The 20,102-nt window shown below is 42.2% G+C and overlaps 1 protein-coding gene and 1 long non-coding RNA gene across 17 annotated transcripts in view; both read left to right on the top strand.

Annotated features, from left to right (window-relative positions):
• LOC106577870 (immunoglobulin superfamily member 1) overlaps positions 1 to 20,102 on the top strand; it is a 120,121-nt gene that overhangs the window by 28,429 nt on the left and 71,590 nt on the right. The gene's annotated exons all lie outside the window — the stretch shown is intronic.
• LOC123728625 (uncharacterized) lies at positions 3,769 to 19,875 on the top strand. 2 transcript variants are annotated; one of them, XR_006760248.1, is made up of 5 exons: positions 3,769 to 3,832; positions 3,957 to 4,028; positions 4,215 to 4,277; positions 19,556 to 19,627; positions 19,811 to 19,875. It is a non-coding gene; the product is annotated as an uncharacterized lncRNA (long non-coding RNA). The 2 variants fall into 2 exon arrangements; XR_006760247.1 differs by lacking the exons at positions 19,556 to 19,627; positions 19,811 to 19,875 and adding an exon at positions 4,946 to 5,180.

The raw sequence follows: 20,102 nt of genomic DNA, 5'->3' as shown, positions 1-20,102 counted from the left end.
TTCAGAGGAGAGACTGTTACTATGAGATGTGACATACAGGGAGGAGGAGACACTGACTGGGACTACAGATGGTATAAGAATAGTCAGTTATTCAGCCCCTTTAACACAAAGCCTGAGTACAGAATCAGTCCTGTCTACAGGTCTAACAGTGATTCATATACCTGTGAGGGTGTAAAGGGAAACAAGTTATCCAAGACCAGTGAGGCTGTAAAACTGACCGTGTCTGGTAAGTCTATCTAATCATGTATAAAATAATTTGGGTTCACTAGAATACTTTCTAAGACTGAAAGGTTGAAACCTGTCCTCTGTCTGATCACAGATCAACCCCAAACTGCCCTGAGTATCTCTCCTCAGTGGCTGAACCCTGGGTCTTCTGTGATGTTGAGCTGTGGGGTTAAAGACCTGTCTACAGACTGGTGGTTCTCCTGGTACAGGACTGTTCCCTACAGAGCTGGGTTACCCTCCCTATCAGACAAGTCTTACTCTCTACAGCCCCTATCTGACAATGTGACTAGTGAAGACTCCTACACTCTGATCCCTGCTGGTGCTACTCCCACAGGAGGATATGTGTGTAGAGCTGGGAGAGGAGACCCAGTCTATGATACACTCTACAGTCAACCTCAGTTTCTCTGGTCAGGAGGTAACTAACTGCATTGAAACTGTATTGAATTATATTTAAGTCACCCTCATGTGTCTATATAACTATAGGTTTGACTCTGTCTCTCTTTGTTTCAGATCTGCAGCCTTCAGTGTCTCTTACAGTAAATCCCAACACAACTCAGCATTTTAGATGGACATCTCTCTCACTGATCTGTGAGCTGAAGGGGAACTCTACTGGATGGAGACTGAAGAGATACACAGAGACAGCATGGCCGTCACAGTGTCCATCTACCTGGAGATCAATAACAGAATCCACCAGAATCCACCTGCACCATCACATCATTGGACACATGGTCCAGTGGAGTGTTCTGGTGTGAGTCTGGATCAGGAGAGTACAGTAATGCTGTCAACATCACAGTAAATGGTACGTCTATTGCACAACATTCACTAACATGTTTACATTTCAATGCATGTTATGTTTCATTCTGTAACTGATTGATTGCATAAAATATAATACAAGCTCATAAGACGTTGATGTATTGTGAGTGATGACTCCAGATATTCAGTATTATTTATACATTATGTTACACAGATGGTGATGTGATCCTGGAGAGTCCTGTCCATCCCGTGACTGAAGGAGACTCTGTAACTCTGACCTGTACATTTAGATATCAGGAAACAAATCCTAAACTCAAGACTGATTTCTACAAAGATGGAGTACTCATCAAGAATGAGACGACAGGAGAGATGACCATCCCTACAGTATCCAAGTCAGATGAAGGATTCTATAAGTGTAAATCTGGTGAAGGAGAATCACCAGAGAGCTGGGTGACAGTGAGAGGTGAGGAAACATTTATGATCACAAGTTAGTTACCTTTTTATTGTCTGTGTGAAAATCATGTGATTTAAGTGTTGATGTTAATGTAGGTTTGAATGTGGTGGAACATTCTTGAAATACACAGGAAACTGTTGTGTGAAAAACCCAGCTGTGTTGCAGTTCTTGACACACTCAAACTGATGCGGCTGGCACCTACTATCCTGCCCCGTTCAAAGGCACTTAAATCTTTTGTCAACAGGTGCTCTCCCCTAGAAAATATGATCTCTCAACTAAATTGTCAAAAGACGGGCCAGCCTACTTTGTTTTCATGCTCTGTACTCTTAACCTACATAACCTCTCTCAGAGTCTGTGCTGTTCTCTCTCCAGTCTCAGATACATACAGGAATTGAACTACTTTATTTATTTTCCACCTCAGAGTCTGATGGTGTTGTGCTGTTCTCTCTCCAGTCTCTCCAGTCGTATCTCCTGGATCCTCTACATCAGTCCTAGTAGGAGTGGTTGTGGGTCTGGTTGTTGCTGGTGTTCTACTGGTCATTCTCCTGGTCCTGCTGTGGAGATATCAAAACAGAAAAGGTGAGACTAATCTTCTCTCATTTCATGGAAAACTTCTTATATGTTTAGGATAAAAATCACAACATGAAATTAAAATATAAATAGTTGAAGAAAGTTCTGTACATAACACCATGTGTTTGTCATTACAGGTTCCTGTTTCAACAGAATATTCTGGTGAGTACACCTGTCTCTCAACTGAATTGATACATAGAGTATAACATCTTCTCTGTGCTTCTTAAGCTGAGTATCTCTCTCCCTGTAGGCCCCTTCAGCCCCAGATCACCAACCAGGACCCCCAACAGGACCAAGGATCTACCCAGGGCCAGACTCCTGATACTGTTTATACACATCTCCAGCATGGTCAGTCTCTCAGCCCAGACCTCTAACACTCCTCTCTCTGTAACCTCATACACTGACTCATCAACATCCACTTTGTATAACAAAATGTAACCGTACTCTCTGTCCCTAGACAAGCTGAGGGATAACCAACCTAACTAACCTGTCCCTCTTCTTTGACCAACAGGTGACGCTAACATCTACGATACGATCAATCCCTCAGACAACAATGATAATGGTAGTGTAATGTAATGTTTTCAGTATGAATGTGTAGTAGTCTGCTGCTCTTCATTTAATATGACATGTAGTTTGACTAAGTGGAGGTGTTTGTGTATTATGTCTCAGATGCTGCTGGTGCTTCTGCTGCTGGACCAAGTCATGTGACTTACGCCCAGATTCAACTCAAAAGGTTGGACAAGAAAAAGAAAGGTGACTCTCAACTGTCACAAATGTAGCAGTGTATCTAAGATGAGTTAAAATATGCACATTGTCACGTCCTGGCCAGTATAAGGGTTAATTGGTATAGTAGTTTGGTCAGGACGTGGCAGAGGGTATTTGTTTTATGTGGTTAGGGGTGGTGTTTTTCTAAAAAGGGCATTTGATTTAAGTATTCTGGGGTTTTTGGGCACGGTTTGATTTTCATGTATTCTATGTTGAGTCTAGTGTGTCTGTTTCTATGTTTGGGTTCATTGGGGTTGGGACTCTCAATTGAAGGCAGGTGTTGTCTATTTGCCTTTGATTGAGAGTCCCATATATGAGGGTGTGTTTGTCTTTTGTGGGAGATTGTTTTTGCACTGCGTTAGGATAGCCTGCAAAACTGTTGCACTGTCATTGTTTATTGTTTTTGTATAGTGTTCACGTGAGCGATTAATTAAATTCAAAGATGAACACGACATCCGCTGCGTATTGGTCTACATTTTCAGACGACGATTTTGCTATATCGTCAGAAGACGAAGAGAGCCGTGACACACATACATACAGTACCAGTCAAAAGTTTGGACACACCTACTCATTCAAGGGTTTTTCTTTATTTTTACCATGTTCTACATTGTAGGATAATAGTGAAGACATCGAAACTATGAAATAACACATATGGAATCAAACGTATTAAGAAGGAAAGAAATTCCACAAATTAACTTTTAACAAGGCACACGGGTTAATTGAAATGCATTCCAGGTGCCTACCTCATGAAGCTGGTTGAGAGAATGCCAAGAGTGTGCAAAGCTGTCATCAAGGCAAAGGATGGCTACTTTTTGGGGTATTACATGATTCCATAAGTGCTATTTCATAGTTTTGATGTCTTCACTATTATTCTACAATGTAGAAAATAGTAACAATTTAAGAAAAACCTTTGAATGAGTAGGTGTGTCCAAACTTTGGACTGGTACTGTGTATATATCTATATATATTTACAAATTCTCTGATGCTCTTGTTCCTCCTCAGAAAAGCGAGATTATCTAAAAGAAAATCCAGTCTACTCTGAGGTGAAGACAGGGAAAGCCACAGGTAAGACCCATTCTACAGGTTGGCAGTCATTAACCTTAATTGTTTCTTAATTTGTGATGAAGTGGCAGAATGTGCAATAAGCTAATTCCTTCATTTGTTGTCTGGAAATGTCCATTGTCAGCAGCAGCTGGTCATTTTGATGTGACCTATGCTGAGGTTGAACTCCAAAAGAAGGTCAAAGCCAAGAAGAAGAGAGGTAAGATTGGAAATCCCTCCATATTCCCCCTATCAGAACCTCACACATCTTTAACCCATATTAAAAGCTGTGTACAGTATGTAAGGGATCATCATAACCTCACACCTCTAACTATATATTGTATAACTGTATATCATTCTGTCTAACTGTAAAATGATGCTGATGTGTTATCCTCACCCATTACAGAAAAACCAATCCCGCCTAAGGCAGAATCTGTCTATTCTCTAGTGAAGCCATACACAGCCCCCGGTAAGACTAAATCAACAATCTATTGAAGGGTATGAAACTATATATAAGTATTTCCTAACAAACAATCTGGTGAGAAAGTGTTTCTGATCACATTACCTTTTTATCATCCAAGTGATGATTTTTGGATTATAGTGTTGACGTTAACATACTTTTGGATTTGCAATCCCATAGTAAATTACAGTGCATTCGGAAAGTATTCAGACCCCTTGACTTTTTCCACATTTTGTTACATTACAGCCTTGTTCTAAAATTGATAAAATATTTTTTTCCAGCAATCTACACACAATACCACATAATGGCAAAGCAAAAACTGGTTTGTCCATTTTTTTTTGTTGCAAATGTATAAAAAGTGCTTTATTTACATAACTATTCAGATCCTTTGCTATGATACTTGAAATTGGGCTCAGGTCCTTGAGGGAGATGGAGGGAGAAATAACTTTCTGCTGTGATGTGTTACAGGTCCTTGAGGGAGATGGGGGGGATAAATAACTTTGTATGGTGATATGTTACAGTTCCTTGAGGGAGATGGAGGGATAAATAACTTTCTGTGTTGAAATGTTACAGGTCCTTGAGGGAGATGGAGAGATAAATAACTTTGTGTGGTGATATGTTACAGGTCCTTGAGGGAGATGGAGGGATAAATAACTTTGTGTGGTGATATGTTACAGGTCCTTGAGGGAGTAGGAGGGATACACCATCAGAGGAGCAGGAGCAACCTGGGAACATGGATAATATGTACATGCTAGACGCCCTCACGCACATATACACATGCAGCCATGCACAAACAAATACACACACACACAAACACACACGCACTAGGGTATATACACTGCTCAAAAGAATAAAGGGAACACTAAAATAACACATCCTAGATCTGAATGAATGAAATAATCTTATTAAATACTTTTTTCTTTACATAGTTGAATGTGCTGACAACAAAATCACACAAATAATCAATGGAAATCCAATTTATCAACCCATGGAGGTCTGGATTTGGAGTCACACTCAAAATTAAAGTGGAAAACCACACTACAGGCTGATCCAACTTTGATGTAATGTCCTTAAAACAAGTCAAAATGAGGCTCAGTAGTGTGTGTGGCCTCCACGTGCCTGTATGACCTCCCTACAACGCCTGGGCATGCTCCTGATGAGGTGGCGGATGGTGGACAGTCTGTGGTGCAACGTGGCGTTGGTGGATGGAATGAGACATGATGTCCCAGATGTGCTCAATTGGATTCAGTTCTGGGGAACGGGTGGGCCAGTCCATAGCATCAATGCCTTCCTCTTGCAGGAACTGCTGACACACTCCAGCCACATGAGGTCTAGCATTGTCTTGCATTAGGAGGAACCCAGGGCCAACCGCACCAGCATATGGTCTCACAAGGGGTCTGAGGATCTCATTTCGGTTCCTAATGGCAGTCAGGCTACCTCTGGCGAGCACATGGAGGGCTGTGCGGCCCCCCCCAAAAAATGCCACCCCACACCATGACTGACCCACCGCCAAACCGGTCATGCTGGAGGATGTTGCAGGCAGCAGAACGTTCTCCACGGCATCTCCAGACTCTGTTATGTCTGTCACGTGCTCAGTGTGAACCTGCTTTCATCTGTGAAGAGCACAGGGCGCCAGTGGCGAATTTGCCAATCTTGGTGTTCTCTGGCAAATGCCAAACATCCTGCACGGTGTTGGGCTGTAAGCACAACCCCCACCTGTGGACGTCGGGCCCTCATAACACCCTCATGGAGTCTGTTTCTGACCGTTTGAGCAGACACATGCACATTTGTGGCCTGCTGGAGGTCATTTTGCAGGGCTCTGGCAGTGCTCCTCCTTGCACAAAGGCGTAGGTAGCGGTCCTGCTGCTGGGTTGTTGCCCTCCTACGGCCTCCTCCACGTCTCCTGATGTACTGGCCTGTCTCCTGGTAGCGCCTCCATGCTCTGAACACTACGCTGACAGACACAGCAAACCTTCTTGCCACAGCTTGCATTGATGTGCCATCCTGGATGAGCTGCACTACCTGAGCCACTTGTGTGGGTTGTAGACTCCGTCTCATGTTACCACTACAGTGAAAGCACCGTCAGCATTCAAAAGTGACCAAAACATCAGCCAGGAAGCATAGGAACTGAGAAGTGGTCTGTGGTTACCACCTGCAGAACCACTCCTTTATTGGGGGTGTCTTGCTAATTGCCTATAATTTACACCTGTTGTCTATTCCATTTGCACAACAGCATGTGAAATGTATTGTCAATCAGTGTTGCTTCCTAAGTGGACAGTTTTATTTCACAGAAGTGTGATTGACTTGGAGTTACATTGTGTTGTTTAAGTGTTCCCTTTATTTTTTTAGCAGTACATACATACATACATACATACATACATACATACATACATACATACATACAGTGCATTCGGAAAGTAATCAGATCCCTTGATTTTTTTCCACATTTTGTTACGTTACAGCCTTATTCTAAAATGGATCAAATAAAAAATGTCCTCATCAATCTACACACAATAACCCATAATAACAAAGCAAAAACAGAAATACCTTACTTAGATAAGTATTCAGACCCTTTGCTATGAGACTTGAATTGAGGTCAGGTGCATCCTGTTTCATTGATCATCCTTGAGATGTTTCTACAACTTGATTGGAGTCCACCTGTCGTAAATTCAATTGATTGGACATGATTTGGAAAGGCACACACCTGTCAATATAAGGTTCGACAGTTGACAGTGCATGTCAGAGCAAGGTCAAAGTAATCGTCCGTAAAGCTCCGAGACAGGCAGCCACTCCTCAGTAAAAGGCACATGACAGCCCACTTGGAGTGTGCTAAATGGCACCTCTGACCATTAGAAACAAGATTCTCTGTTCTGATGAAACCAAGATTGAACTCTTTGGCCTGAATGCCAAGTAACACGTCTGGAGGAAACCAGGCACCGTTTGTGACCTGGCCAATACCATCCCTACGGTGAAGCACGGTGGTGGTAGTATCATGCTGTGGGGATGTTTTTCAGCAGCAGGGAGTGGGAGACAAGTCAGGATGGAGGGAAATATGAACGGAGCAAAGTACAGAGAGATCCTTGATAAAAACCTGCTCTAGAGCACTCAAGAACTCAGACTGGGGTGAAGGTTCACCTTCCAACAGGACAACGACCCTAAGCACACAGCCAACACAACGCAGGAATGGCTTCAGGGACAAGTCTCTGAATCTTTAAGTGGCCCAGCCAGAACCCGGATTTGAACCCGATCGAACATCTCTGGATAGACCTGAAAATAGCTGTGCAGCGATGCTCCCCATCCAACCTTACAGAGCTTGAGAGGATCAGCAGAGAAGAATGGGACCAAGGTTGTAGCTTCATACCCAAGAAGACTCGAGAATGTAATCGCTACCAAAGGCGCTTCAACAAAGTACTGAGTAAAGGGTCTGAACACTTATGTAAATGTTTTTTATTTATTTTTTTATATATTTTCTTATTGTTTTGTACACTCAGTGTATATCTTTTCATAAGCTCAATGTAACTGAAAGAGACAGTTTTGAATGTCTGACTGAAATTTGAGACAAATTAACCTATTTTTCTAAGTTAGTGGTATTTGAATTTGTTGATAAAATGCGGGACATTTGCGGGACACACACGCACACACAATAACACCTTGTACATTAAGGACTTGTATATATTTTTTTTACCATCAAATATATTTTATTGAATCATGGTTTAATTGTGTATTACTGTAACAGCTTTTGAAACAATGATATGGTGTAATGATGATGGATCGTGTCTGCAGCTAAAATAATTGTATCTGCTTTGTATTGTATAAAAAAAAATGTTTAACTATAAATTGTGAGAGTAATAGAACTGGAAGGTATGAACTGGGAAGCAGATCTGATGTCATTGAGATCTGAGGAACCATTGATGGTCTGATGATCCTATGAGCAGAGGAGGGAGCCGGTCAGAGTAGAAAGACAGTCAGTGTCCGTAGCCTCAGCAGAACCCCATGCTGTCCCCTCATGTCCTCCGTGCTCTGGGCTGGTGATGCTTAGCTGGCTAGCCACTCCTCTCCACTAACTCTATGTAGCACCCACTTGGGTGATGTTATTATGCTGCCACACAGTCGCTAGAATAATAATATTAACAGTCAGAGTAGCTATTCCACTAGTCCAAGCCATCTCCTCATGGAGTCCTCTCACTTCTTCTGCTTCTCTCCAAGCCAATGTTGTGGCATTCTAATCCATTCACATCCACACTGTCTCCAAGCTAGCTTGTTAGTTAGCAAGTGAGACAAAACTTGCAAATTCGAACTTAAAAATCATTCAGGATGACCAATTAATTATGGATTCTGAATTAGCAATCAAAAAACAAAAAGTTGATAGAAAAATGGCAATACAAAAAGCTCAGTGCAGTCAAAAATGTGATTTTACTATGTTTTACATACTCTGAGTATACCAGACATTAGGAACACCTACCTAATAGTCAGTTTTCCCCTTCCCACTCAGACCACTCCCAGACATTCCCAGCAACATTCTTGCTTGACAAATTGCTCTTTGCTTAGAAACTGTTTTTGTTTATTTTTGACAATTTACATTGAAAACAATCACATTAAGATATAAATTCTTACCCATAAATGATTTGATATTGAGATAAAAGTGGCTGCATTGGACCTTTAAAAACCACTAAATATGATTAAATGTACAAAACATTTATGGGAGCGATCATCCATGGCTATTTTTTATTTATTGTTTATGTTCTCAATGTCTGAAATGTATTATCTTTGATTCATTATTTCTCTCATTTGATGATAAAATAACATATTTCTTTATGAATGTTACAAAATATTATCAGTATTATACATTTTTTCTTCTGTTCAACTGTACTTTTTGAATATCTTTGTATTGTGCTTTTTTAATAAACTTTAGTTTTTCATCCACAAGATGGAATGAGTGGATGTTGTCATCATTGTCAACTCTTCCATACAACCTGCTTTGGCCAGCCCTCCCTTCAGAACTAATCAAGTTATTGGGCTCGTCAATGTGTGAGTGAAAGTGTCAATCTGTGATTGGTACATCCGTTTTGTGATTTTTAAATTAAAGACATGATCCAGAACTTTAGAGACTACAAAGTACACTACATGACCAAAAGCATGTGGACACCTGAACATCGTTGAACATCTCATTCCATAATCATAGGCATTAATATGGACTTGGTCCCCCTTAGCTCCTCTACTCTTCTGGGAAGGCTTTCCACTAGATTTACTTTGCCACCATGGCCTTTTTTGCCTTTACCTCCCTTATCTCACCTCATTTGCTCACATTGTATATAGACTTATTTTTCTACTGTATTATTGACTGTATGTTTGTTTTACTCCATGTGTAACTCTGTGTTGTTGTATGTGTCGAACTGCTTTGCTTTATCTGCCTCTAACCCTAGGGAGCTCTTTGCCACCTTCTCCTCCCTCCTGAATCCTCCTCCCCCTCCCCCCTCCTCCCTCTCTGCGGATTACTTTGTCAACCATTTTGAAAAGAAGGTTGACGACCTCCGATCCTCGTTTGTTAAGTCAAACGACACCGCTGGTCCTGCTCACATTGCCCTACCCTATGCTTTGACCTCTTTCTCCCCTCTCTCTCCAGATGAAATCTTGCGACTTGTGACGGCCGACCGCCCAACAACCTGCCCGCTTGACCCTATCCCCTCCTCTCTTCTCCAGACCATTTCCAGAGACCTTCTCCCTTACCTCACCTCGCTCATCAACTCATCCTTGACCGCTGGCTACGTCCCTTCCGTCTTCAAGAGAGCGAGAGTTGCACCCCTTCTCAAAAAAACCTACACTCGATCCCTCCGATGTCAACAACTACAGACCAGTATCCCTTCTTTCTTTTCTCTCCAAAACTCTTGAGCGTGCCGTCCTTGGCCAGCTCTCTTGCTATCTCTCTCAGAATGACCTTGTTGATCCAAATCAGTCGGGTTTCAAGACTGGTCATTCAACTGAGGTCGCTCCTACCAGGTGGCGTGGCGAGAATCCGTCTTCGCACCACGTGCTCTCACCACTGGTGTCCCCCAGGGCTCAGTTCTAGGCCCTCTCCTATTCTCACTATACACCAAGTCACTTGGCTCTGTCATATCCTCACATGGTCTCTCCTATCATTGCTACGCAGACGACACACAATTAATCTTCTCCTTTCCCCCTTCTGATAACCAGGTGGCGAATCGCATCTCTGCATGTCTGGCATACATATCAGTGTGGATGACAGATCACCACCTCAAGCTGAACCTCGGCAAGACGGAGCTGGTCTTCCTCCCGGGGAAGGACTGCCCGTTCCATGATCTCGCCATCACGGTTGACAACTCCATTGTGTCCTCCTCCCAGAGTGCTAAGAGCCTTGGCGTGACCCTGGACAACACCCTGTCATTCTCCGCTAACATCAAGGCGGTGACCCAATCCTGTAGGTTCATGCTCTACAACATTCGCAGAGAACGACCCTGCCTCACACAGGAAGCGGCGCAGGTCCTAATCCAGGCACTTGTCATCTCCCGTCTGGATTACTGCAACTCGCTGTTGGCGGGGCTCCCTGTCTGTGCCATTAAACCCCTACAACTCATCCAGAACGCCGCAGCCCGTCTGGTGTTCAACCTTCCCAAGTTCTCTCACGTCACCCCGCTCCTCCGCATACTCCACTGGCTTCCAGTTGAAGCTCGCATCTGCTACAAGACGATGGTGCTTGCCTACAGAGCTGTGATGGGAACGGCACCTCCGTACCTTCAGGCTCTGATCAGTCCCTACACCCAAAGAAGGGCACTGCGTTCATCCACCTCTGGCCTGCTCGCCTCCCTACCTCTGCGGAAGCACAGTTCCCGCTCAGCCCAGTCAAAACTGTTCGCTGCTCTGGCACCCCAATGGTGGAACAAGCTCCCCTCACGACGCCAGGACAGCGGAGTCAATCACCACCTTCCGGAGACACCTGAAACCCCACCTCTTTAACCTGTCTGGGCTAGGGGGCAGTAGTTTCACGGCCGGATAAAAAACGTACCCAATTTAAACTGGTTACTACTCTTGCCCAGAAACGAGAATATGCATATAATTACTATATTTGGATAGAAAACACTCAAAAGTTTCTAAAACTATTTGAATGGTGTCTGTGAGTATAACAGAACTCATATGGCAGGCAAAAACCTGAGAAGATTCCAAACAGGAAGTGACCTGTCTGACAATTTGTGGTCCCTCTGTTGCCTCTCTATCGAAAATACAGTATCTCTGCAGAAATCTCTTCTCCCTCTTCTCTACTCTCTCTCTCTCTTCTCATTGTGTGTTGGTGAGTCTAGCTAGCTACCAGTCAGTCACAGAGAGATAGGGAGGATGTACAGCCAGAGGAAACAGACATACAACGCCTAACAGAGATGTCTGGTGGTCCTCTCCTCCTTCTCCAAACAGGGAACACTCCTACTCTCTATCCTCCACTATGGTTAGTATTGTATGGAATCTTTTCTTTCTGCTGCTCATGTTTTGTATCTATTAAATGTGCTTGCTTTCATGATACAGTTAGGAATACAGTTAAACAATTAACTTCTTTGTTGGTTTTTACATGGTGTGTTGAATGTACTGTAGAATGACTAGTCATCGGTGATTGTGTGTTAAAGTGTTTACTTGCATGATAAAGTTAGGAATACTGTTAGCTTTCTCTAACTTCTTGTTAGTTTTTCGTGGTGTGTGATACCGTATATTGATGCTGCATGTTTTTAATGAAACACATTCACATATATTTGATGTGTATGGCATTGGTGTGGTTGGGTCAGCAGCTTTTTGTAATGCTTCCAGAAAGCAAGATATCCTATGACCGTGTGCTAGATGCATGTGATTCATTTAATTTAAGGCCATAGTGGATTGTATCCAATTATTGTTCATAGGTCGTCACTTACAAAAAAGGACAACTACAGATATGTCCTCAAATGTAGTTATCTTTGTATTTTTTCCCATTTCCCCTGTGTGTATATGCACTATATATACAAAAGTATGTGGACACCTCTTTGAATTAGTGGATTCGGCTATTTCAGCCACACCCGTTGCTGACAGGTGTCTGAAATCAAGCACACAGCCATGCAATCTCCATAGACAAACATTGGCAGTAGAATGGCCTTTATGAAAAGATGAGTGACTTTCAATGTGGCACCGTCATAGGATGCCACCTTTCCAACAAGTCAGTTCGTCCAATTTCTGCCCTGCTAGAGCTGCCCCTTGTCAACTGTACGTGCAGTTATTGTGAATTGGAAATGTCTAGGAGCAACAACAGCTCAGCCGTGAAATAGTAGGCCTCACAAGCCCATAGAAAGGGATCGCAGAGTGCTGAAGCATGTAGCCCTTAAAAATCCTCTGTCCTCTGTTGCAACACTCACTACTGAGTTCCAAACTGGATCTGGAAGCAACATCAGCACAAGAACTGTTCGATACAAAGACATTTTAGACAATTCTGTGCTTCCAACTTTGTGGCAACAATTTGGGGAAGGTCCTTTCCTGTTTCAGCATGACAATGCCCCCGTGCACAAAGCAAGGTCCATACAGAAATGGTTTGTCAAGATCGGTGTGGAAGAACTCGACTGGCCTGCACAGAGCCCTGACCTCAACCCCTTCGAACACCTTTCCCTTCGAACACCAGCAGTGTTTGTCAGACCATGAGACATCCCTGAAATCGGTTGTCTCAGGAAAACGTCTGTAGCGTCTGAACGGTTTGGGCAACAAACTAATGTGACCCCACTGTGGAAAGGGGGGCATTTTTTTTTCTCAATTTTGCTCTATGACCATTTTGAAGGTAACTGGTTAAAATAATGAATGGAGGTGTAGTTAAATATGTTTGTGGAAAAAAGCTGGTACTGGTTAAAATAATGAATGGAGGTGTAGTTAAATATGTTTGTGGAAAAAAGCTAAAATATTTCCTGAGACACTTTAAAACCTTACTCCTTATTATTTATTTTTAACTCTTTTTTGCCATTTATGAATGTGTTATTCAATGCATTTCTATGGGATTTGGGACTAAAGGCCAAATTCAATATTTTATCAAAACATTATAAATTCAATATCAAATAGCTAAACGATGCATGGTATGACCATGTTAAAGCAATTCCCCCACCGCCCAACGTCTTAGACTCTTAGAATTAAAAAAATGATAATTTGCATGTTATGATTTCTCATCTCCTAACAGGCCGTTGTTCCAGAAGTTGACAACCCAGTGAGCGCTTTATCAGGAAGACCAGAACCACAGAACACCCCTGGATCTGAGGTGACATCTGTCTACATCACTGCAGGGAGACCAGGAGCAGTACCAGTAGCAGCAGTAGAAGAAGAGGGACATCCAGGGGACAAAGAGTACACTTCATCAGAAGAGAGGAAAGAACCACAGTCCCCCCCACAGGCAGAGACACTCTTCAGCACCCTACAGATACCAGTTGCAGCACAGCGCCACCCAGTGGGCAAAGGAAATAATCTAAAGAAACCAGACACGGTGTACTACACAATAGGAGATTACCCCTCCATCCTCCTCAGAGACCCACTGATGTTACTTTGATTAAGATTTAACCCATAAACTCAGGTACCGAATGCAAACACAGGGGAAATTATGAAGGAGAGAGAATTATAATAATGGATTTTTTGTTGTTGTCTAATTTCATCCATATTTAAAGTGGAAATCTGTAATTCCTACGTACTTTTACATTAATTGTGTATAACTATTGATCCATGCATAATACAACATATGCTTGTTTTACTCCGTTGTTTGTAAAAATTGTAGTTGTAAAAAATTGGTGGCCGCTTTGTTATTATTTAGACTGCAGATTTCCCCTTTAATTATATAATGTTTTACATACTGTCTTATTTTATTTTGTCCTGTGGACAAAAGCTCACATATCGGAGTGGCTGCAGTTCTGGATTTTCTGTAAACGCGATAATATATATATTTTTTATTTAGATGCTGCCTACTCCGCTGCCTACATAGCTGCTGCTAAACTCTCCACTGTCATTAGCCTACATCATCACACAAAACGCAGATTGTTTTTGCTCCAATGCAATGAGAAGGCACTGCGTCCTGCTTGTGCAACTGCCATTAAAAACAGAGAAGGTTGTAACCTTCATAAAGGCCTTGACTGTTTGTTCAAACGAGGCAGAGACTTAGGCTACATCATCATGGTTCAGAGGATGGTGAGTAAAGAGAGAAACGTGAAGGGAGGTTGAGTGTGAACAGCAGCTACGTAGAAATAATGTGTGTACGGTATGTAAAAACAGAATATGATCCGGATCTGTAGCTTTAAGAGGTTTCCAGAGCGGTGGTCCTCAAATACAGTGAAATATAGCTAGTACTCTGCGTTAACATCCACATCATACATTATGGGTTAGTTTTCCTGGACATAGATTAAGCCTAGTCCCAGACTATAAACTACGTTAAATGGAGAATCTTCACTGAATATGCTTCTTAGTCCAGGACTGAATTGACTGGAATTTTAATGGATTTCAAACCAACCCTGTCGTTTAGTGTTACTGTTATTTTATGTTTTCTTCTTCACTGGAATATATGTATTGGCAGTGGCGATTTTAGCATGTAAATCTTGGTGGGGCAAAAAATAAATGAAGTGGAATGCATGCCAGCAAAGCCACTACACAACACAACACTAAACAATACATGCATTTCACTATAACAGTGACAAACGGTGGCCACAATCTGTTAGGGCCTACATAAAGCTGTCCCTACAGCAGAGTCCCAACAGCAGTCCGAACACCTTACCACTGCTACACCTGGCTATCAGCGGAGCCTTGTCTGGCAGCGAAATAGTTCATTCAGCCTCATTTACTGCCTTTAAGAAAATAACATAGCTATATGCCTGACTTGCTAAACAAATGTAGTTTCTACTAATGATTGAGATGTACAAACTATGGCATAAGGGGACGACAAGCGGATGAGAGGCAATCCGTAGTTTCGATTAAGACATTAATGAGCGACGACGACGGACGTAGTCAATATAACTATTTGTTCAGCACTTTGAAATGTAAAGAGACAGAATTCAGAACATGGGACGTTCCTAGTGTCAGAACCGTAGGATAAATAAATGGGGCATATAAACAGATAATGAAAGCTCTTAAAATATTCAATGATTATATTTCTCTAAAACAGGTTATAGGCTACATGTGCACCACCAAGTTAGAACAGCAGGCACATGGGCTACTAACAGCTTACTAGCCAACATACACTTAGTATTACTTTCTTAGCTACAGCATACATATCTCCCTTGCATATTACATCATTTATGCAGCAGCATACAAGACATTTTGGGACTCACATTGTGATGTGCTCACTTAAACAGGAAGGTGGCGCGGCGGTCCTTTGTGGGCAAATTTTGTCATCAAACTTTGTCATCAGTCTGGCATTCTCTGGATTTATGGTGGGAATTCAGAAAAAAGACACACAGTCACTCCATTGAATAGCAGGCTAGTGGATGCTTTGCCATTCTTGCAGTTAGCCACTGATTCCTTCCATACCACTCCTTGTCGTGAAGTCTCCAAACCAATTGTGCTTGCTGCTACTCTCTGTTTATCTTATATGCATAGTCACTTTAACTATACATTCATGTACATACTACCTCAATTGGCCGGACCAACCAGTGCTCCCGCACATTGGCTAACCGGCATTGTGTCCCACCACCCCTCTTTTTTCGCTACTGCTACTCTCTGTTCATCATATATGTATAGTCACTTTAACCATACCTACATGTACATACTACCTCAATAAGCCTGACTAACCGGTGTCTGTATATAGCCTTGCTACTCTTATTTTCAAATGTATTTTTACTGTTGTTTTATTTCTTTACTTACTTACACACACACACACACATACCTTTTTTTTTCTTTGCACTATTGTTTAGAGCCTGTAAGTAAGCATTTCACTGTAAGGTCAACACCTGTTGTATTCGGCGCATTTGATTTGATTTGTTGAATTTGGGATTTCCACATTTTTGTGTAATTTTTATGTCCAATGGCCGATGAGCCCTGATACATTTTTATCTATAATTTCTCTTCATATGACAAGGATTAAAAAGGATTTGCCAGTAGATTGTTGACTTGATTCTCGATGATGACTGCTAGCTAAGACTTTGAAAGTAAGATGTTGACATGATCAGTCCAATCAAAGCAACTGTACATATAACGTGATTTGACGTCATTGTATCCGTGGACAATGACCTTGGGCACTTGTAATTTAACTCTATGGCAGGACCTAAAGTGCTGCAATTTTGGATGTCTACCCTTACTAAGGACTTAAACTTGGCAAAGACGTAGTGTCCCCATGAGTGACAGAACACTGAGCCAATCACGGCGCAATGCTCCTATTGTTTGATGCCTCGCCCCTCCATCACAGAAAGAATTGCGCAAGACTGAGACACCTGCATTTTGGAGCTGACTTACTAATGAAAACAAAAAAGAGACCATGTTTGTATGAGTCTTTATTAAGTCAATTATATATATATATATATTTCTTACATAGTTTGCAAACTGATATGTGACAGATATAAATGGCAAAATAACATGCAAAACAGGCAAGACAGGCAAGACCCCTCCCCCAAAAATGATATATATATATATATATATATATATATATATATATATATATACAGTGGGGAGAACAAGTATTTGATACACTGCCAATTTTGCAGGTTTTCCTACTTACAAAGCATGTAGAGGTCTGTAATTTTTTATCTTAGGTACACTTTAACTGTGAGAGACGGAATCTAAAACCAAAATCCAGAAAATCACATTGTATGATTTTTAAGTAATTCATTTGAAGATGTATTCTTTAATGAGTCCGACGCGAAGGACATACTCCATACTCTATCCTACTTACAGGACAATAAAAATTAAAACTGTAATATCTTATGTTTCACCGAGTAGTGGCTGTATGACGACACGGATCATTTACAGTTGGCTGGGTTATCTGTGCATCAGCGGGATAGAACAGCTACGTCTGTAAAGAAGAGGGTGGCGGAGTGTGTGTCTTTGTGAATAACAGCTGGTGAGCGATGCCTAATATCAAGGAAGTCTAACACCTTTTAATCCACACACGGAGACACATACAACGCTCTCGCTCACCCTCCATTTGGCAAATCTGACCATAATTCTATCCTCCAGATTCATGCTTACAAGCAAAAACTAAAGCAGGAAGTACCAGTGATTCGCTCAAATACTTAACTGGTCAGATGACGCGGATGCTACGCTCTCAGGACTGTTTTGCTAGGCCAGACTGGAATATGTTCCAGGTTTCATCCAATGGTATTGAGGAGTTTACCACCTCAGTCACTGGCTTCATCAGTAAGTGCATTGATGACATCGTCTCCACAGTCACCGTACCTACATATCCCAACCAGAAGCCATGGATTACAGGCAACATCTGCACCAAGCTAAAAGCTAGAGCTGCCGCTTTCAAAGAGCGGGATGCTAATCCGGCTGCTTATAAGAGATCCTGCTATGCCCTCAGACGAACCATCAAACAGGCAAAGCGTAAATACATGACTAAGATTTTGTCCTACTACTCCGGCTCTGACGCTCGTCGGATGTGGCAGGGCTTGCAAACTATTACGGACTACAAAGGGAAACCCAGCTGCAAGCTGCCCAGATCCACAGATGCCCTTTCCCACCTGGACAAAAGGAACACGTATGTGAGAAGTCTTTAATTGATTACAGCTCAGCATTCAAAACCAGAGTTCCCACAAAGCTCCTCAGTAAGCTAAGGACCCCGGGGACTAAACACCTCCCTCTGAAACTGGATCCTGGACTTCCTGATGGACCACCCCCAGGTGGTAATGGTAGGCAACAACCCATCTGCCACGCTGATCCTCAAAACGGGGGCCCCTCATAGGTGCGTGCTTTGTCCCCTCCTGAACTCCTTGTTCACCCACGACTGCGTCCTCAAGCATTACTCCTACACCATCATTAAGTTTGCTGCCACCTACTCCCTATAGGCTGTCTCATCATTGTCGGTGGTCAGGCATACCACTGTTGTGTCGTCAGCAAACTTAATGATGGTGTTGGAGGGGGCGGTCCATCAGGAAGTCCAGGACCCAGTTGCAGAGGGGGGTGCAACTTGAACAAGACAAAGGACTACAGGAAAAGGAGGGCCGAACACGTCCCCATTCACATCGACGGGGATGTAGTGGAGCGTGTCAAGAGTATCAAGTTCCTTGGTGTCCACATCACCAACAAACTATCATGGTCCAAACACACCAAGACAGTCGTGTAGAGGGTACGACAACACATGTTCCCCTTCAGGAGACTGAAAAGATTTGGCATGGGTCTCCAGATCCTCAAAGTTATACAGCTGCACCATCGAGAGCATCTTGACCGGATGCTTCACCGCCTGGTATGGCAACTGCTCGGCATCTGACCGTAAGGCGCTAACAGAGGGTAGTGTGTATGGCCCAGTACATTACTGGGGCCAAGCTTCTTGCCATCCAGGACCTACTGTATATAATAGGCTTCAGAGGAAGGCCCAAAAAATTGTCAAAGACTCCAGTCACCCAAGTCATAGTTTGTTCTCTCTGCTACCGCAAGGCAAGCGGTACCGGAGAGCCAAGTCTAGGTCCTAAAGGCTCTTTAACAGCTTCTACCCCCAAGCCATAAGACTACTGCACAATTAATCAAATGTCCACCCAGACCTTTGTTTTTACACTGCTGCTGTTTATTATCTAAACATAGTCACTTTACCCCTACCTACATGTACAAATTAACCTGTACCCCCGCACATTGACTCTGTACCCCCTCTATATAGCCTTGTTATTGTTATTTTATTATATTACTTTTTAATAAATGTTTTACTTCAGATTATTTTGTAAACATTGTTTTAACTCTATTTCTTTAACTGCATTGTTGGTTAAGGCCTTGTAAGTAAGCATTTCACGGTAAGGTCTACACTTGTATTCGTCGCGTGTGACAAATACAATTTGATTTGATTTGGAGATGAAGGCTGGACTGGAATCTCTCAAATTCACTACTATACTCTACACCTATATTACCTCTCTCTGAGATATGATGGTGTTGTGATGTTTTGGATGAAGAGACAGAATATGCGATACGCTAATTCCTTAGTTTGTTGACTGGAAATTAATTTTCAATTATAGTGTTGATGTTAACATACGTTTGGATTTGCACTCTCAAAGCAAATATTATTTTGCTACTAAATTGTCTGAAGATACAGGCCGGCCAATTGGAAAGCAGAATATGCATTAAGCTAATTCCTTCATTTGTTGACTGGAAATGTCCATTGTCAGCAGCAGCTGGACCTGTTGATGTGACCTATGCTGAGGTTGACCTCCAAAAGAAGGCCAAAGCCAAGAAGAAGAGAGGTAAGTCTGGACATCCCTCCCTCTATATTCCCCTTATCAGAACCTCATCTCTCTTTGACCCCATATTGAATAAATGGTTATTAGTCTGGGTATTAGTCTGTGTACTAGTCTGGGTTTTTTTAAGATTCTGGATATTATTGTGGATATAACTATTATATTATGCTGATGTTTATTCTCCTACAGAAGCAGCAACCCCACCAGAGGCGGATTCAGTTTATTCTCCATTGAAGCCACGTTCATGCCCCAGTAAGAATTATAGCCATTTGTTATTGATTCTAAAACTAAATAAATATGGAACTAATGTGCTGATATCAAATTCTAATGTATCTATTTAAAGTATATCTCTATGTTTTATTCTTAGTAGTTTGTTTTACTGCATGCAGGTCCTTGAGGGAGATGGAGGGATAAATAACTGTGTGTGTGGTGATAAGTTACAGGTCCTTGAGGGAGATGGAAGGATAAATAACTTTGTGTG

This window comes from Salmo salar, chromosome ssa18, assembly GCF_905237065.1.
Source record: "Salmo salar chromosome ssa18, Ssal_v3.1, whole genome shotgun sequence".
In the NCBI taxonomy this organism is placed as follows: Eukaryota; Metazoa; Chordata; class Actinopteri; order Salmoniformes; family Salmonidae; genus Salmo; species Salmo salar.
Note: the sequence above shows the minus strand (reverse complement) of the source record. Positions and strands in the feature narration are given on the sequence as shown.